Source organism: Vulpes lagopus, chromosome 5, assembly GCF_018345385.1.
Source record: "Vulpes lagopus strain Blue_001 chromosome 5, ASM1834538v1, whole genome shotgun sequence".
NCBI lineage: Eukaryota > Metazoa > Chordata > Mammalia > Carnivora > Canidae > Vulpes > Vulpes lagopus.
The window spans coordinates 60,625,259-60,642,772 of record NC_054828.1 but is presented as its reverse complement, the minus strand read 5'-3'; the positions used below and the strand labels follow the sequence as shown (position 1 = coordinate 60,642,772).

The 17,514-nt window shown below is 39.0% G+C and overlaps 1 protein-coding gene across 5 annotated transcripts in view; it reads right to left on the bottom strand.

Moving 5' to 3' along the window:
* Nucleotides 1-17,514, bottom strand: part of GRIP1 (glutamate receptor interacting protein 1) — a 655,025-nt gene that overhangs the window by 103,854 nt on the left and 533,657 nt on the right. The gene's annotated exons all lie outside the window — the stretch shown is intronic.

Sequence of the window (17,514 nt, the reverse complement as noted above, 5' to 3'; positions counted from 1 at the left end):
GTAATAAATGTTTCCCCACAACAACATCAAGGAGCGAATACTGCCTCGTGGTATTAAGCCTATTTCCCTAGTCGCCACCTAATTCCATTTACAGGAGGCCCTATGAAAAGTGGGAGTCCAAAAGCCCTGGCTTTATTCCAAGATGTCTAATAAGATGTATAGCAAAAGTAAAAGCAAGCAGACAGGCTGGATGGATGAGGCACCCTTATTTAAGAAAGTGCAAGGGGGAAAAATGGAGTGTGTCAAAAGGAGAAAAATAAACAGAAGAAAAAGCAGGAAGAAATAATCAAGAGCCCATCCCCTGACAGAAGATTAGTTTGTCCTGCCTAAGTAAAGCATGGTTGAGAAAAAGGGATCACGCAGATATAAATTATTCATGGTTAAAGACAGCTCAGTCATTAAGATATTTACACTAAGGCTGAAGCCCTTGCACGCTGTGTTGATTTATGGGCTGCATAATTACATAAGATACGCTGATGACTGTTTGCATGGGAAACACTCTGGATTTTTTATTTTGTTAATCAGTTTTCCCACTCTGAGCCCTGCATTTCAATCAGAGCACAAGGCTTGATTAGAACCTCCCGGGGTGGCAGAAAGACTGCGTGGTATTATTAGCTTTGCCTGCCTTACATTCATTCTGATAAAAAGTACCTTTGGGGTGCTTTTCAATTTACCCATTAGTTAAAAGTATTTTTATTAGTGATAGCCTATTCCAATAATGCTACGAATAATTTCAATCTCTTTCAGATGAGCTAAACTCATATAAAAAATTTTTTTTTCGCTTTCAAAAATACTGCCAATTTATTTTTGCTTTATTGAAATACACTGCTTGGGAAATAGTCCCAATACAACAGGGCGTACCTTTCATGTTCAAATGAGCTTTATCTTAAATCCTAAGTTTTTCCTAGGGAGTTAAAGGAGACAATTTGCATAGTTAACTCTATTGTAAGAAGAGTCCAAAGTAAGTGAAACTCAATAATATGTCCCATGCTAACTTGAGTTTGGTTCAAGCATGGTTGATGACTGACTTCTGTTCTCTGCAGCAGCTCGCCCTGGTAATTGTATTACCTTCAGAATATCTTGGCCTAAAGCCAAGATTTTTACCCTGAAAAAAAAAAAGAAAAAAGGATATCTTGGCCTCCCTCCCTGCATTTTACATGACTGACATTTTTTTGTACCCTGCTTATTGGCTTCTAGTGTTTTTAAACTATTCATTGAGGTATAACAAACATCCAGAAAAATCCATAAATCATTAATTAGCTGCTTGATAAATTTTCATACACAGAACACATCTGTGTACCTATACCCAGATCCAGAAATAGAACAGTACCAGCATCAAAGAATCCACCCGGTATACATTCCTTTAAATCACTCCCTTGTCCCACAGGTAACCACTACCTCGATCCCGTCAGCACAGGTTGGTATTGCTTATTTTTGTACTTTTTAAAAACAGACTGTTTTTACTCTTCTGATTCTGGCTTTTTCTGCTCAATGTTAGGTTAGCGAGATTCATACTTATTGTTGGGAGTAATTTCAGGCCATTCATGGTCATTGCCAAATAATATTCCATTAGGTGGATATGCCATAGTTTAATCCATTCTACCATTTAGGTATTTTCCGGTTCGGGGCTGTTACAAATATTGCTGCCATGAAAATCCTATGTCTCCTGGTGAACACAGGAATGGGTTCTGTGGGAGTCGTAACTAGGAGTGAATTGCTGGGCTGTAGGGTAGGAATATGTCAACTCAAGCAGACACTGTCAGAGTTTTCCAGAGCATTGTAGTAGTTTATCTTCTAACCAGCAGGGAATGAAAGTTCCAGTTGTTTCCCATGCTTGTCACCTCTTGCCCTGGTCAGTCTTTGCCGCTGTAGCCATTAGGTAGGTATGGGAGTGGTATGGGAGTGTGATTTCCATTTGCATTTGTTAAGAAATCTTTCCTGGCTTACTGGTCACTTGGAGAACTTTTTTTTTTTTTTTTTTTTTTAATGAAGTGTCTGCTCAAGTCTTTCCTCCCGACTTTCCATTAAGCTCTCTGGCTTATTGACTTGTGGGAATTCAAAAATAACATCTTCTGATATGAATCCTTTATTGAATACATAGTCTGCAAATATATTTTTCCCCTCTATGGCTTACCATTTTAGACTTTTAATGGTGTCTTTTAATGAAGAGATGTTCTTAATTGTTCTTTTTTTTTTCTTTTATGGTACTGTCTGTGCTTTCTATAGGAAACCTCTGCTTACTATCAAGTTGTGATGATGTTATCCCATACTTTTTCTTCGGGCTTTAATTTTCACATTTAGATAAGTAAGCCATCTGAACTGATTTCTATATATGGCCTGGGGCAGGGCCATGATATAGTTTTTTGCACTTGGATATATCTGCCCCATCGTCATTATTTGAAAAAACAAAACAAAACAAAACAAAAACCCTTTCTTTCCTCACTGCACTGCAATGTCACCTGTGTCAAAAACTAGATGACTATATATGTATAGCTCTGACTCTTCTGTCACATGGGTCAATTTGTCCTTCTTATGCCAGTACCACATTTGTCTTAATCATTTAGCGCTTTTTAAAAAAAGATTGTATTTATTTATTTGAGGGAGAGCAAGAGAGAGCATGGAAGGGGAGGGGCAGAGGGAGAGGGAGAAGCAGGCTCCCTGCTGAGCAAGGAGCCCCATGTGGGGCTCGACCCCAGGACTCTGCGATCACGATCTCAGCAGAAGACAGATGCTTAACAGTCTGAGTCACCCCCAGGGGCCCCTACTCTAGCTTTTTAATAGATCTTGAAATACAGTAGTGTAAGTATTCTGATTTTGTTTTTCTTCTTCTAGATAGCCCTGGCTTTTCTTGGCCCTTTGTAGAGTGATGTTTCACCATGGATTTAGTTCAGGGGAAACTAGAACCCAGTAACTAAATAAATGGAGGCATTTAGGCCCCCGGCTGATGGAATAATAATAATTGAAATAATCATGTTAGGATTTACATGGAGGTTTCAGTATTAAATTTTATAGACTGACATGGTACAGATATTTAAACTTGTTTTATAGGATACTAACGAGTCTTCCAACTTCAATCTCAAGCTCTAATCTTATCCTATTTATATAGATAATAGTTTTTAAACTTTTAAAACAGAGGACAAGTAAAATAAGATCACAAGATTTCTTAAAGAAATTTATGAGCTCAGGGACGCCTGGGTGGCTCAGTGGTTGAGCGTCTGCCTTCAGCTAATGTGGTGACCCCGGGGTCCTGGGATCAAGTGCCCCATTGGACTCCCCGCAGGGAACCTGCTTCTCCCTCTGCCTGTGTCTCTGCCTCTCTCTGGGTCTCTCATGAATAAATAAAGTCTTAAAAAAAAAGAAATTTATGAGCTCAGGCATAGTGAGTCAGGGCACACTTTGTAGACAATGCCATGTCTCTTACTGCATAAGCTCCAGAAGCTTCCATTTCCACTGTCAGTACTAATGTGATGACTTTTTAAAAATGAGCATAATTCTATCTACCAGGAGCAAGCTTTTGGGAAACTCACAAAATTTGTGTCCTATTTGCTTTAAAAAACGTACACAGTCAAATGAACCTGGCATTTAAGTGACCAGAGCCAAAAGGAAAGTAGAAATATTTGCCACAAAGTGAAAAATTCTTTGCCCTGAATGTTAAAAAGATTTGGCATTTACACAGGGCTACGGTGTAATCATCATATTCCTTATCATCACTCTCCAAAAGTCTGATTCCTCCTCAGTCTAAAAATAGTCAGTGTCAGGTTTTCTGAGCTGTATAAGTGATCCACACAAAAAAATGGGATGAATCTCCATCAGATTCTGCTGAGGCAGAGAAACTGCTAAGTAGGAATAAGTGTCTGCCAGCCTGAAAAAGAATTCCTACTACTCAGGATTCTTAACCTCCTAAGACTAAGAATTAGAGTCGGTCAGTAAGAGGAAAGGGCTCAATAGCAAGATACGGATTCTCTCTGGCCTCCTGTGCTAGATTTGGCCTTATGTATACAGTTAAGAAAAGGGATCCTAGTTCCCTAGGAACCAGATCTGAAATAAGACAAATGAATACCAACCACACAAACATCCTAAAAGCCGATTTACTTGTACGTTGTCAAAATGTGCTTAGAAAAATTTAAAGCATCTATGTATTTGACTCACCTTGAGTGTTTATAGGAGGTAAAGACAGCACTTAAAGAAAGCAACACTGGGCAAATGTATAGACCCAAAGACATGGCTAGATAAAACACAAGGAAAAATAAAGTGACCATCATGTATTAAAACCATAATGCGGGGGGCACCTGGGTGGCTCAGCAGTTGAGCATCTGACTTCAGCCCAGGGCGTGATCCTGGGGTCCCGGGATGGAGTCCAGCCTCAGGCTCCCTGTGTGGAGCCTGCTTCCCCCTCTGCTTGTGTCTCTGCTTCTCTATCTCTCTGTGTCTCTCATGAATAAATAAATAAAAACTTAAAAAAAGAAGAAAGCATAATGCCTTGCCAATGAAGAAGCAAAGGAAGTCTCACCAGGATATCAACAGTGCAGAGGCGCTAAAAGCACCCCCTGCCCCCTTCAGCTCGGGACAATGGTGACCACTGAATAGGAATAATAAGCACAGAGTCTAGTGTTTTGAATCTGGTGGGTCCTCGATAAATACTGACTTCTTAATCATAAATAAGTAAAATTTCTAATTAGAAAAGTTTGACATAGCTGGAAAAGATAGAAAATAATTTGGATGTCAGATCTAAAAAAAGTTTAGACAGGTTATAATGATGGGTAAATACTTAGAAATTATTTACTAGCCTAAGTGATGATATGCCTTCCATCTTCACTGTGAGCTATAGTTTACAAAGTGCCTTCCTATATATCATCATGTTCTCTTTGTCACAACAACCCTCTGGGATGGGATGGTCATTTTAAATGCTCTCCAGGTAATTCTATTGTGCATTAAGGGTGGAGGACTCCTACTTGAGGCTGAGGGCTTGGTTGACAGGAAGCAGTCTGCTATTAGAAGTGTTCAAATAGAGCTTGGTAAGGAAGGTCCTGAAGGGATTCCAGCGTTGGATAGTGGTCCAAGCAGATGATGCTGAGATTCATTGTGGTGTGTTAACTTTAGAGAATACCATGTCCTGGGAGCCTTCTATGTCTTCAGAAGCATGTTTTGAACCTCCTCTTTTCACTTATACAGTTAGATAGGTCTTCTATAGGCATCTGTTTCTTGGCCAGAGAGGGTGTTTGAAGGTGACAAATGGCCTTTTATGCTACCATAAGAGAAACTGGAACGACTCCTGAAATATTTCAAAAGATGAAAGTAGAGAACTTCTCTAAACCAGTGCACACAGCAGAAAGAAGAGCCAAGAAGTTCTGTGGTGAACTTGAGAATCTGTGGAGTCCAAGCACATTTTGTGCATGACTGTCGAATTAAGGAGGCGAGAGCCTTTGCGAAAGGTCAAGAGCTAACAAACTGTTCGATTCGAAGTCCTTCATTGTGGAACCCTGACTCAGATGATGGTGCCATGATATCACTCATGATGTCTTTATTATGTTAGGAAGTGAGCCGAGACCCTACCTTGCGAGTATACTTGTCTTCCTTTTCCTGAACTATCTATTCTTCTGTCTTTGGAGATAGCTAGAACCTAACACCTCTGGTTGGCTATGGAGATTCGGGCTGTAGATGCAGTGCTGGGGAATCTGTGAAGATGTTTCTGGGTAGGCACGAGATTTTAAGAGGCCAAAGACAATTAGGTGAAAGGATTTCTGGATTCCTAGGTCTCACTCTCTTAGTCTGAGTAGCTTTACAATAATTTGTATCAATAAAAATGCTTGAGTGATTAAACAGTAGTAGATAATTAATTCACTGTCTACTTTCTTCCTCTTACTCAGAACTGTTAGGTGCTTAATATTAAATATTTGATGTTCTGGGATTTTTTTTTCTTGCTCAATAATGCACCTAAGCCTAAAATGATTACATTTTACTATTTTTTTGAAGTATTTTATTTATTTCTTTTAGAAAGAGAGAGAGTGTGTGTGCATGAGCATGAAGAGGAGCTGAGGGTGAGGCAGAGAATCACAAGCAGACTCCATGCTGAATACACAGCCTGACGTGGAGCTCGATTTCAGGACCCTGTGATCATGACCTGAACCAAAACCAAGAGTCACAGGCTTAACCGATGGAGCCACTCAGGTGCCCCTCAAATGATTATATTTTAAATAATCAGATTTCATTTTTATTTTTAAATATTCCCTGGAGGTCTTTTATTTTTGAAAGAATGTTAACTGAGTCTTACATTTCAATTTCAAGATTTTTGGTTTAGAATATATAAAGTTGTATTTCATTACTTTTTCTGCTGCTTTCAAAGCTTTCGTCCACACTTAAAATATCTACTGTTTCATACATTGGTTGTAATGACTGTCAGTCTTCTGTGGGCACATGATCAGATTTGTGAGGTCAATCTGAATCCTAGGTTTAACACAATATTATCTGTGTGAATCTGGGCAGTAAGTGTAACCTCTTCAAGACAATTACTTCATTTATTAAAAATAAGGATAATGATTCGTATGTCACAAGACTGCTATGACAATTAGAATTGATAAAATAGGTAAAGTACTTTGCACAGTGCTTGGCAGAAATGAACCCTACACAAATCATTCGTTCTCTCCTTCTTTGCTACTTCCTGGGATAAACCTAGGATATGCCGATGTCACCTATGCTGCTTAATTAACTTCCTAATTAATGTGAAGAATTACTTTTTTTACTTAGCTACAGAAAGATAAAAAATTCTTATAACAGTGAATTAATTTATTACTTATATGTTTATTTTTCAAGTGAGTTTAAAGAAGTGTTTAAGTGTTTTTCGAATGTACGATGCAGTGATGTTGTCATTAAGAGAAAATTCTAACAGAAGAGAAAGGAGAAGCAGGATGACAGAGCTGGACAGTATTCTAGTATATCATCAGTTCGATTTCCATGTGTCTTTCCACTTACTTAGCTTTAAATACTGTAAGTTATTTCAGTATTCCTCTCTCTGCAATTTCAGATTACACTGCTATGGATTTGGTTTTATAATCTATAACTAATGAGTCCATATCTCAGACAAGATACTCAAGAAACACCTACATGGGAACCTCTGAACTGTACGGTTTTGAAAATTAAATTAATTTTCATTTTTTTCACAGATGGGATATTTAGTATATCTGCCAAATGAGATCTTCAGCTGGAATGACCACACTAAAACCTACCTCTGGGTCCCAATATGCCCTCCTGAATATGAGAATTCTGAGGGTAAGACTGCCAAATTCTACTACTATTCTGTTTGGATAGGAGGGCTCAAATGAGGCAGAGTCTGCAAGGTAAATGTCCCACTTGGCACAAACCTATCCTTTAAGGGACTCAACCAGATGCATTCAAGTAAGGAAATCATTCATCTCTTGAGAAGTAAGAGGTCCTAGAGCATCCCAAAGCATGTCTCCACAGTGTGAGACATCTCAGATGGAGTATGAGGCAAAATTGCAAAGAGGTCTTAAGAAGCAGGCAACCAACAGCCAGGAACTCAAGTGCATAAGGCAAGAAGGCTGGTGAGATTTTCCATGTGTGCTGCTGAAATATTGCTGAAGTACCCGACCTTGTTCTTGTGAATTAATGAGAACCATCCCTCCCTCCTCTCTGAGAGAGAGAATGTATGTAGCTTAATAGTATTTATTTTTAAAGCCTCTTGAAAGCCACAAACTTAAACATAATGCCAGGAACAAAGTCTCCAATGAGCCCAACATGTCAGGTCTCAAGAACTTGTTTGTTCAAATATGTGATGCTTATCTGGAATCACATCTAGGAGTGTCTAAGAGAATCTTCCTCTTACCAGTGTCTGCAAGGCTCAGGTCTCTGTGAAAGGTATGGAATATGACAGAGGTTGGACAGGGAGCACAACAGATTTACATTCCCAATTAATAACAATAGGATCTTCAAATGACCTCAACTGCAGACTGAGCTTTCAATCAGCCAAGACTCCATAGCAGGTCAACTTGCAGAAGCTATGGATTTAGGAACTTTAATCATAAAGACTCACATTTGCTACTTTGTTAAAACAAGGGTCTTCTAGAAGAGGAGGGCTGGACGCAGGGTGATACAGGCCACTTTGTACTCTAATCCCAGCACTTCCCAATCTTCGAAGAACTGTAGAGAAATCATTTGTTGCTTGTACCCTAGTGTACCTAATTAGGGGGGAGGCGGATACATTCCCTAAAAGTCTCTATCTGCAGACTACTGTTTACTGTTTGACTCTAGAGTTGTGGTGTTCCAGAATCACTGAAAATAGCTAATGAAAATTTGGGCAGGATATCCACTGCAGGCAGGGGCCAGGGAGTCACCAGAAACCCTTCTAAGGAGCTCTCTGGGATTCAGGCACCCTGATGCTTTTGTCTATTACCTGGAGGAAATGCTTCTGGAAGGGAAGGGAAAGGAAGGAGAGGCAGGGTGGTGGCCAGGGAAGGGGAGAGTAGAGAGGAGGGGGGAGGAGAAAAAGAAAGAGGTAAGGGAAAGGGGAGGAGAGGGAAAGGAAGAGAAGAATGAGTAAGGATATCAGAATAGGAACATGAGGTGGTTACTTAAGACTTTATTGCACCTTTTTTTTTTTTTTTTGCACCTTTTACTATATTACCTTTGGAGTTTTTCCAAGATGATTAAATATTTATTCCCAATTTAGTGAAGTAAAGTAGATGCACCGTCCTTCAGCTGTTTGTATTTCATTCATTCATCACACAGATACTGTGCATACAGTGGTGAAAAATATATGGTGTCCCTGTCCCCGCCCTTTTGGTGCCTAGAGAGTGGTGGAGGAGACCTGGATGAGCTCACCAACAAATTAGTATTATAATGGTGATAATTACTGTGAAGGAAAAGTAAGGTTTCCCTGGGGCAAGTAAAATAGGGAGGCCTAACTGAAACAGGGAAGGTGCAGGGGATGTTTTCTCAGAGGAAGTAGGACAGGGAAGCTGAGACATTAAAAATCATGTTCAAAATAGCTGCATGAAGAGTGTTCATGTGCAAGGGCTGGAGAATTACGGCTGAGGCAGGGGGAACAGAACTGGCAAAGTCCCTGAGGATGGGAGCCTGTGATGGGGGAGGGACTTTAAGAAAAAGGAGCCCTGGGACTCCAGGAGAAGAGAGCTTCTGGGAAACCATGGAGGGTAGAGGTGGGGACAGCTCTGGGTCCGAACATGCAGGGATTCATAAGCCAGAGTCTACATTTATTGGAAGTGCAGTGGGGCCACACTGGGTTAAGGAGGGCCTGGTGTGGTGCGTGCATGGAAAGGTGGCTGTGGCTTCTGCAGGAGCACAGATTTGCCCGGGAGTGGGAGCTGGTGAAGAGGAGACAGGCCAGCCAGGAGGTGACTGGGAGAGAAAGGATAAGGCGCAGAGGACCCACTGCATCTGTGAGTGAGAGGCAAGGACAAGTGCGTTGAGAGCCAAAGTGGACTGAGCTGGGAAACTGCAGGAGAAGCATGGGCTGGGTGTGAACAGGGGGAGGGAAAATGAAAGCCTGGCCCAGGGGCCTGGCTGGGGACCAGATGGAGGTACCACCACCTGAGATGGGGAAGATGGGAGAATGGGCCAAGGGGAGGATTCAAGTTCAGTTCTCAACAGTTAGCTCCAGGGATTATCCTATAAATGTGCCATTAAGACTGCTCTGGTGGTTAAATCGCTTTAAGTAAAGCTTCTGGAATCAGACATAACAGTTTGAATTCTGGCTCTGTTATACTCTCTGTAGGCAAATTATTTTATTTTCTCTGTTTCCTGCAATGGGGATACATACGCCCTTACCTCTGAAGGTGAGACTGCAGTGAGATAATGTTTATAAAATGTTTTGAACAGAACAGGTACTTGGAAAATGGCAGTTACTATCACTATAATTTGCTAATAGCGGCATAGCATGGTAGAGAAAAAGCTGAAATTTGACTTTGACACTTATAATAACTGTGTCATCCAGGCAAATCATGTACGTTAGATTTCTCATTTTTCAAACAGCCAAAATCCTTTCTTTCCTTCAACACAAGGTATATAAAAACAGTAATAATAACTCTAACATCCTTGATTTAGCCTTGAACCTCTAACCGAAATGAAAGGTTCTGTGTACCACAAGGAAAATTAGGAATATTTAGTCTGTGGCTGCGGGAGCTCTGTGAAAAACAGCACTGGGGGTGGGGGTACCTGGGGGGGCTCAGTGGGTTAAGCGTCTGCCTTCAGCTCAGGTCATGATCTTGGGGTCCTGGGATGGAGCCCTGCTCAGTGGGGAGCCGGCTTCTCCATCTTCCTCCACCCCCATCCCTGTTTGTGATCTCTCTCTCTCTTTCTCTGTCAAATAAATAAATAAGCCTTTAAAAAAACCCCCAAAACCCAGCACCATGAAGAGAACTGTACCTTAGGGCAAAGACTTTATTTAAGGTTGGTCTCCTGAGAGGGAACAAAGAGTTGCCCAACATACGTAAACATTAACTACAAAGCTCTTACCTAATATTCTAGAAATGTAAATATTTCTTCAGCATTAAACATTAAATGTGTGATGATCATGAAGCACATGTTTTGATTTGTTCACTTAAAGGGCAAATGAATTTACCAGCTTATGAACCGACCTACTGTTGTAGAAGTCCTGTAGATTCTGGTAATCAGAAAGCCTCACACTCGCATGGTCAACATCATCCTTTCAGGCTTTCTCAAACAACAAGAGGAAGCATGGTGTAATAGAGGTAATAGAAGGATAACCTAGGATAGTGATGGTGAAGTGCCCTGTAGGCTAAACGTGTTCTAAGCACATGAGAAGGTATTTTGAATATTATTACATTTAGGGAAAGGTAGACTTAACGTGAATTACTCCTTATTTATTTGTTCATCCATTTGTTCAGTCAACCAAGAGACAAATAGTATCTTCCAGGTATAGGGCACAGCAGAGGATACAATATGGGTATGAAATAGTCCCTGCCCTCAAGGAGTTTATAATCTCCTAGAAGAGAGAGAGTCACGCACATAAACCACTAAACTCAGTGGGGGTAAAGACTATAAAGAGATGTATGGGGCGCCTGGGTGGCTCGGCCCATTAAGCATCTGCTTTAGGCTTAGGTCATGATCTCGGTGTCCTGGGATAGAGCCATCCTTGGGTTCCCTGCTCTAAGGGAGCCTGCTACTCCCTCTCCCTCTGCTGCTCCCTCTGCTTGTGCTCTCTCACTCTCTCTCTCAAATAAGTATGTAAAATCTTTAAAACAAAAAAAGAGGTGTATAAAAGAAGACATCATAGAAGTTAGAATGACAGAGAGGTTGCTCCCAGCTGGACTCGCTAGATGTAGCTTCAAGAAATAGAAGTTGAAAGGCTGAAATAGAGTGAGAAAGCTCACGAACAACAAAAATAATGATAAAAACAGATTTTTATTTCTATATGGGCAAGGAATATGCCAAATGCTTTAAATGTATTAACAACTTTAATCACCACGGTAATCATAGGAAGGCGCTGCTGTGATGAAACCCCATTTTACAGATGGGGAAACTGAGGCTTAGAAAGGTGACACACCTAGTAAGTTGCAGTGCCAGGAATCAAACCTGAGTCCTTTTAATCACTACATGGTACAGGTGGGATGAAAGCCATGAGGAAACACACAAAAATGGTAAAACATCGTTCACAAATGATTAAATGTCCAGTGGGGCTGAATGAAGCATGGGATTTTCCGGAGATACAACAAAAAACGAAGCTAGAAAGGTAGGTCAGGGAAAGTTTGGGTACAGCCTGAGTCTCAGAATAAAGAGTTTGAACTTTACTTTATAGCTAATGAGTAGGGAGATGTCCAAATGAGGATGGTGGTAGTTGTCCCAATAGATGATAACATTGTGAGAGAGTATGTTCAGAGACAAGAAATGTAAAGAGGTTGAGGGAAAACTTTAGGATTGGCTCTTTGCATTATACTTGCTTTAAAATAAAATAATTCTGTAGGAGGTATGGTCTGTTCAGCAGTCATTCTGAATTACTTACTTACTTCATTACTATTACTATTACTACTATTACTTCATTCAGAAGTTATTGTGAATTACTCCATTAGATGCTCTAGTGATTTTGAGTGGGATTACTGCTCGAAAGTATCTATCTATCTATGAGTAGTGCCCTCATAGGTATCAGGTGAAAACCTGCTGGCTTTTCTGTTTCCTATTTTACTACCAACACAATGCCTTCAGGTGATGAGAACTAGAATCTACAGAAAGAAGAGACTGGGTATTGGTGTGTCCTAAAGGAAATCTGTATGAAAAGTTTGATCTCAGTCTGCTTCTGAGTATTCACAGTGGAAAATTCTTCATTCATCTTTAAAGGAAACCAGAGGGTCCTTACAAAAATGTTCTGATCTCCGGACTTCATGAAGACAGATTCAGGGCAGTTTCGCTCACTATGATTGTGGATCATATAGAAGATCCAGGGGGTAGGGTACGAGAGTGGGTGCTAACATATCAAGCAAATGCACCCTGATGAGTGATAATGACAGTGGCATCTGGTAGCCAAATTCAGTATCATAGCCTCAGAGACAAGTAGAAATGTAGCTTACCCCCTTCGTATTTATGATGGTTGGGAGTCAACCGGATACTTTAACACCTATTAGTATACCACAAATAATGCTAAAAAATAATAATTTTACTATATATCAGGCCCTAAAGTGGATGCTGTTGAGCAAAAATAACTAAAATATGGAGAAAAAAAGTAGAAGAGCTTCGTGTCTCACAGGGAGTTTATGATCATCTGTTTCTTTGGAAGCTATAGCTTACAGTTATACACAGTGGTTAGTGGAAGGTATAAAGATATGAAAAGACACAAAGAAAAAGGATTTTTCCCCAGTAAAAGATTGTTTGGTGCTCATCTGACAGCAAGGAATTATAAAACTAGTATCCAATCACAGAGAAAAGTAACCTTGATTGGTACTTGGGTAGAACTCTAAAAAAATGGCCAAGAACTGACCTTATGATCGACCAAAGTACTTATCTACTACCCTGCTTCATAGGAAGTGCAATTCTCGTCTACCTAATACATGTACGTGACCTTAGAGAAACTTAGCATGCAAAGAGATCTACTGACAGAATTCAGTCAGTTTTTCATTTTTCTAAAATACAGTAAAATTAACAGGCTAATTTTCCCCTTAGGGGACATGCTTAATTTTAGAAGCATAATATTCAATTTGAAATTGAGGGAATTTTAACCCATTTTCCATTAATTTGTTAATGTCTCAGAATGCCAAGATCAAGATTCTTGCAGATAATGGCTTCAGAGCAGCAACTTAGCCTTATGCCTATTACAGAAATGCTGGGAAGAAATCTCAAAGAAATTGTAATTGTCAATGAGATTGCTGGGTTTGTTTTGATTAGCAAGGGAAAAGACCAACTTTCCTTTTTAGATAGTGTTTTAGCTGTAACCATTTTAGTTCAATTTGAACTACAGCTAAATGTTACCTTAAACTATTTTAGAGTATTTTAGTTTGGTGTTACATTATTGAGAAAAGAATGGTACAACTTCTTAAATCTTTTGTGAGAAGTTACTAAATTCAAAGACACAGACTTTTACAGCTGGAAGAAACTTTGAGATGATGTGGTCTAGTCTCCTCATGTCACAAGTGAGGAACAGTGTCCAAAAGACTTAAATGACCCTTCTGATTCTATCACAAGGGATATCCCCTAAAATAAAGTAAAAGGGACTCTTAAAAGGTGGATATTAAATTGCGAGCCTATATTACTCCTTCTCTGATAACAATACCCATCTCCTTAGTACCTAATATAACACTAAACACCTAGAAGGAACGGGTTCGTGATTGATGTTCTACTGTATTTTATATTCTTACATTAGTGTTACTGAGTCATTCCAAAATGACTTGTTAATGTTATTGAGTACCTCTTGCACTAAAATGTTAATGAGTACCTCTTGCACTAAAATCTGTCTATCCGGGATCCCTGGGTGGCACAGCGGTTTGGCGCCTGCCTTTGGCCCAGGGCGCGATCCTGGAGACCCGGGATTGAATCCCACGTCGGGCTCCCGGTACATGGAGCCTGCTTCTCCCTCTGCCTGTGACACACTCTGCCTCTCTCTCTCTCTTTCTCTCTGTGTGACTATCATAAATAAATAAAAATTTAAAAAAAAAATCTGTCTATCCACATTACTTTAGAGACCCAGAAACTAAAAAGTAACTTACTTAGGATGAGCTTTCAAAGGACATATCTTCTGCCGAACCCAAGAAAAGAATCAGGATGTAATAAGCATGAGGAAGCAGGCCCAGTAGTGAGCAGAACGGAGAACCAACAGTGGCTCATATGAGAGGGACTGAGAGTAGGCCATGCTGAGTTAGGCTGAGCAGCTCAGCTCTCATCTCTACTACTCTGCCAAACATGTGGGATGATAAAAGAGTTGTAGTTTTAAGCCACTAGTTTGTGATATTTTGCTCTCTAGCACTAGTTAATACTAATATTTTCCACACAGCAATGGCTAATACTAATATAGTGCTAAAATCCAATGACAATATCTACGTGAATGTGATAGGATGAACTAGATGGAATTTGACATCATCTTCTAGGCTTCTGTATGCCTAAATCTTAGGGCATTTCCAAAACAAAACAAAACAAAACAAAACAAAACAAAACAAAACAAAACAAGACAACCAAGAAAACCCCAAGCAGTTTATTGGAATGCTATGGCTTAAATCTACCAGTTTTGGCATTTATTTTCCATGTAGCATTTAGGATTAGTTTATAACATACGTAACTAAAATAGGGTTTGTACATATAATGTACAAAGGATTCACATAAATTTATAATCCTAGAGTTGCCTAATAGAAAAAAATAAGTGAATCAAAAGACTTGAACAAGCACATCAAAAAGGAGGACATCCAGATGGCCAATAATGAAAAGGTGCCCAACATCCTTATTCACCTGGAAATAGACGTTAAAGCCACAAAGAGATATAATCACACACCCTCAGAATGGTTAAAATGGAAAGGGTTGACAATGCCAGTTGCTGGTGAAGGTGTGAGGGAAGCAAAATGATTAGTGGAAATGAAAATTAGTACAACCACTCTGAGACACTGTTTAGCACTATCTGCTAAAGGTGGGCATAAATGTAATTTATGGCCTAATATTTCCACTCCTAGGCATAACATTACAGAAATGCATATATATATATATTCACCAAAAGACATGACAGAATGTTCACAGTGGCATTATTTATAAAAGTCTAAACTGGAAAAAACCCAAATGATCAAGGAGAAGGGCTAAATTGTGATCTAGGGCTATAATGGAATACTATACTGACAATAAAAAAGAATGAATTACTATTACAGGTAACAGGAGGAGTGCATCTCACAAACATACTCTTGGACAAGAAAAGCCCAATACCAAAGAAATATATTATATGATTCCATTTATATGCAGTTCACAAATCAAGAAAAGAAATTTGTGGTTTAGGAAGATGGGGTTGTACTGAGGAGAGAGATGGAGCAGTGACTGGGTGGAGAATACATGAGTGAAAATTCAACAAGGTGGACAAATACAGTTTCAGCACTTTCCTGTTTGCATCTTGTACTATAATAAAAAAGTAAAGTTAAAAGCACATCTATGATAATCTAGTAATATAAAATAAAAAACATCCATTTTCTCATTTAAGGTAACTCTCCTCATCCACTTCTTTTGTGCCCATAACATATGATAAGTGGCTCTGAGTCTGAATACATATGGGAGAACTAGATGAATGGGAATGAGAGGATTTTGCAAAAATTCGTTTTTTAGATAAAAAAAATTATAAGGAAATCTACCTTTTATCTTGGAAAAATAACATTCCAAATAAATGGCCGTTGCCATTTGAAAATTAGATTTTTTTATATAGAAATCTCTCTGGTCTTCCATTTGTGAAATTTTCTATGAAGTGGAGGTTACGCTGGTGACCCACAAAGAAAGCACATGTGTCATAAATAGTTCTGGGAGCCCTTGAAAAATTACGTTTCTAGTACATTGATATCATCTGGAAGAAACTGATTAGAACGTACAAATAGTGGCCAATTTACTCTTGGTACCTGTGACTCAGAAATCAATGGTGGAGTGTTATATCTTAATCTTGGTATTCTGAAAAAATGACATGCAAAGCATAACCATGATCCAGTTGTGTTAACACCAATAAACCTATACTTTTGATCGCAAAGGAGTTAGTAATTTTTTCCCAAAGACTCATAACATTCAAATCGATCCCTAATAAAACAGTACTTGAAGACTACCAAGGATTGAATATAAATAAGGACTATCCACACATCTGGGCAAACATAGAATACAGTTGAGCATTTCCAAGGAAAGGATAACAATTTTTTCCCAGCATTCTTGGTTTTGCAAGCTGGCTTAGTCCAGGTTAATAAAAGGAAAGCCTTGAAGCTGAGCAGAGAAATAGTTAAAAGGAGAGTCAGAGGCTTACAGGAACAGAGGAAAGGTAGATTAAGAGGTTTTGTGATTTAAAAATTCATAATGTCATTCTGCAATGTAAGGTGATCTCATGAAGTAACTTCATTTTAAACCTACCACATAAACACTGATGTTTTGCTATATTCTGTACACATCATTAGATGCTTAGCCACAAGAATAGCTAATCCATAGGTGACTGCATTATTCAATCCACAATGATCATTAAGAGCATCCTATGTATGTCTGGAGACTCCACGTGGAATGCAATAGAAAGAAGCAAAGGAGATGATTCAGTTAGTGTCCCCAAGGAGTCTATGAAACCTAGAGGCACAATAGAAAAACTCACAGATAACCAAGACAAAATGTAAATCCCTCACAAGTTGCCAAGAAAGTGCTAGTGGGGTTCAAAAGGGAAATAAAATGAGAGAAACTGAGTGAAGTAAATAATAGGATCAGGGAAGGAGGTGGATTATTTTTGAAAGGTCTATGTATGGGAATAGTAAATATTAGGCACAACAGTGGAAAAATTCACAGTATTTGAGAAAACATTTTAGTATCTTTCCATCTTTATGATCAACTATGATAATTTGTTGGTTACACTTGACATCTACTAAAATGATAATGATTACTGCTTCTTAGAAAGAAATCTAATTTAAATTATACTACAGTGAGACTTGTTTAATACAGCCAACAAGAAATCCATACTAACTGATGGCTCTCCACAGCTCTTCCCATGGAAGAAAAAGGAAAATGATGAAATAAATAATTATTAGAGGATCTTATAATTTTAAAAAATCCTGAATAAGTTATATAAGTACATATTTGGCGTAATCTTTGAAACCTCTTGACTCTGTAACACTGATCTAAAGATTGATGTTCAGAACAATGTCCTTGAGATACCTGTGTGCTCCTCTCCCAAAGACTCAAGTATCTTTAATTTTAAATACATTATCAGAAACATATTTTTGAAATATTTTCAGCAAAGTTTTAAGTAAAGTAAGTGTTTTGATGAATTTTAGAAAATAAAATGATCTACAACACATTATTTCTCAAATATTCTTTCTATTAATGACTCAGTATTGT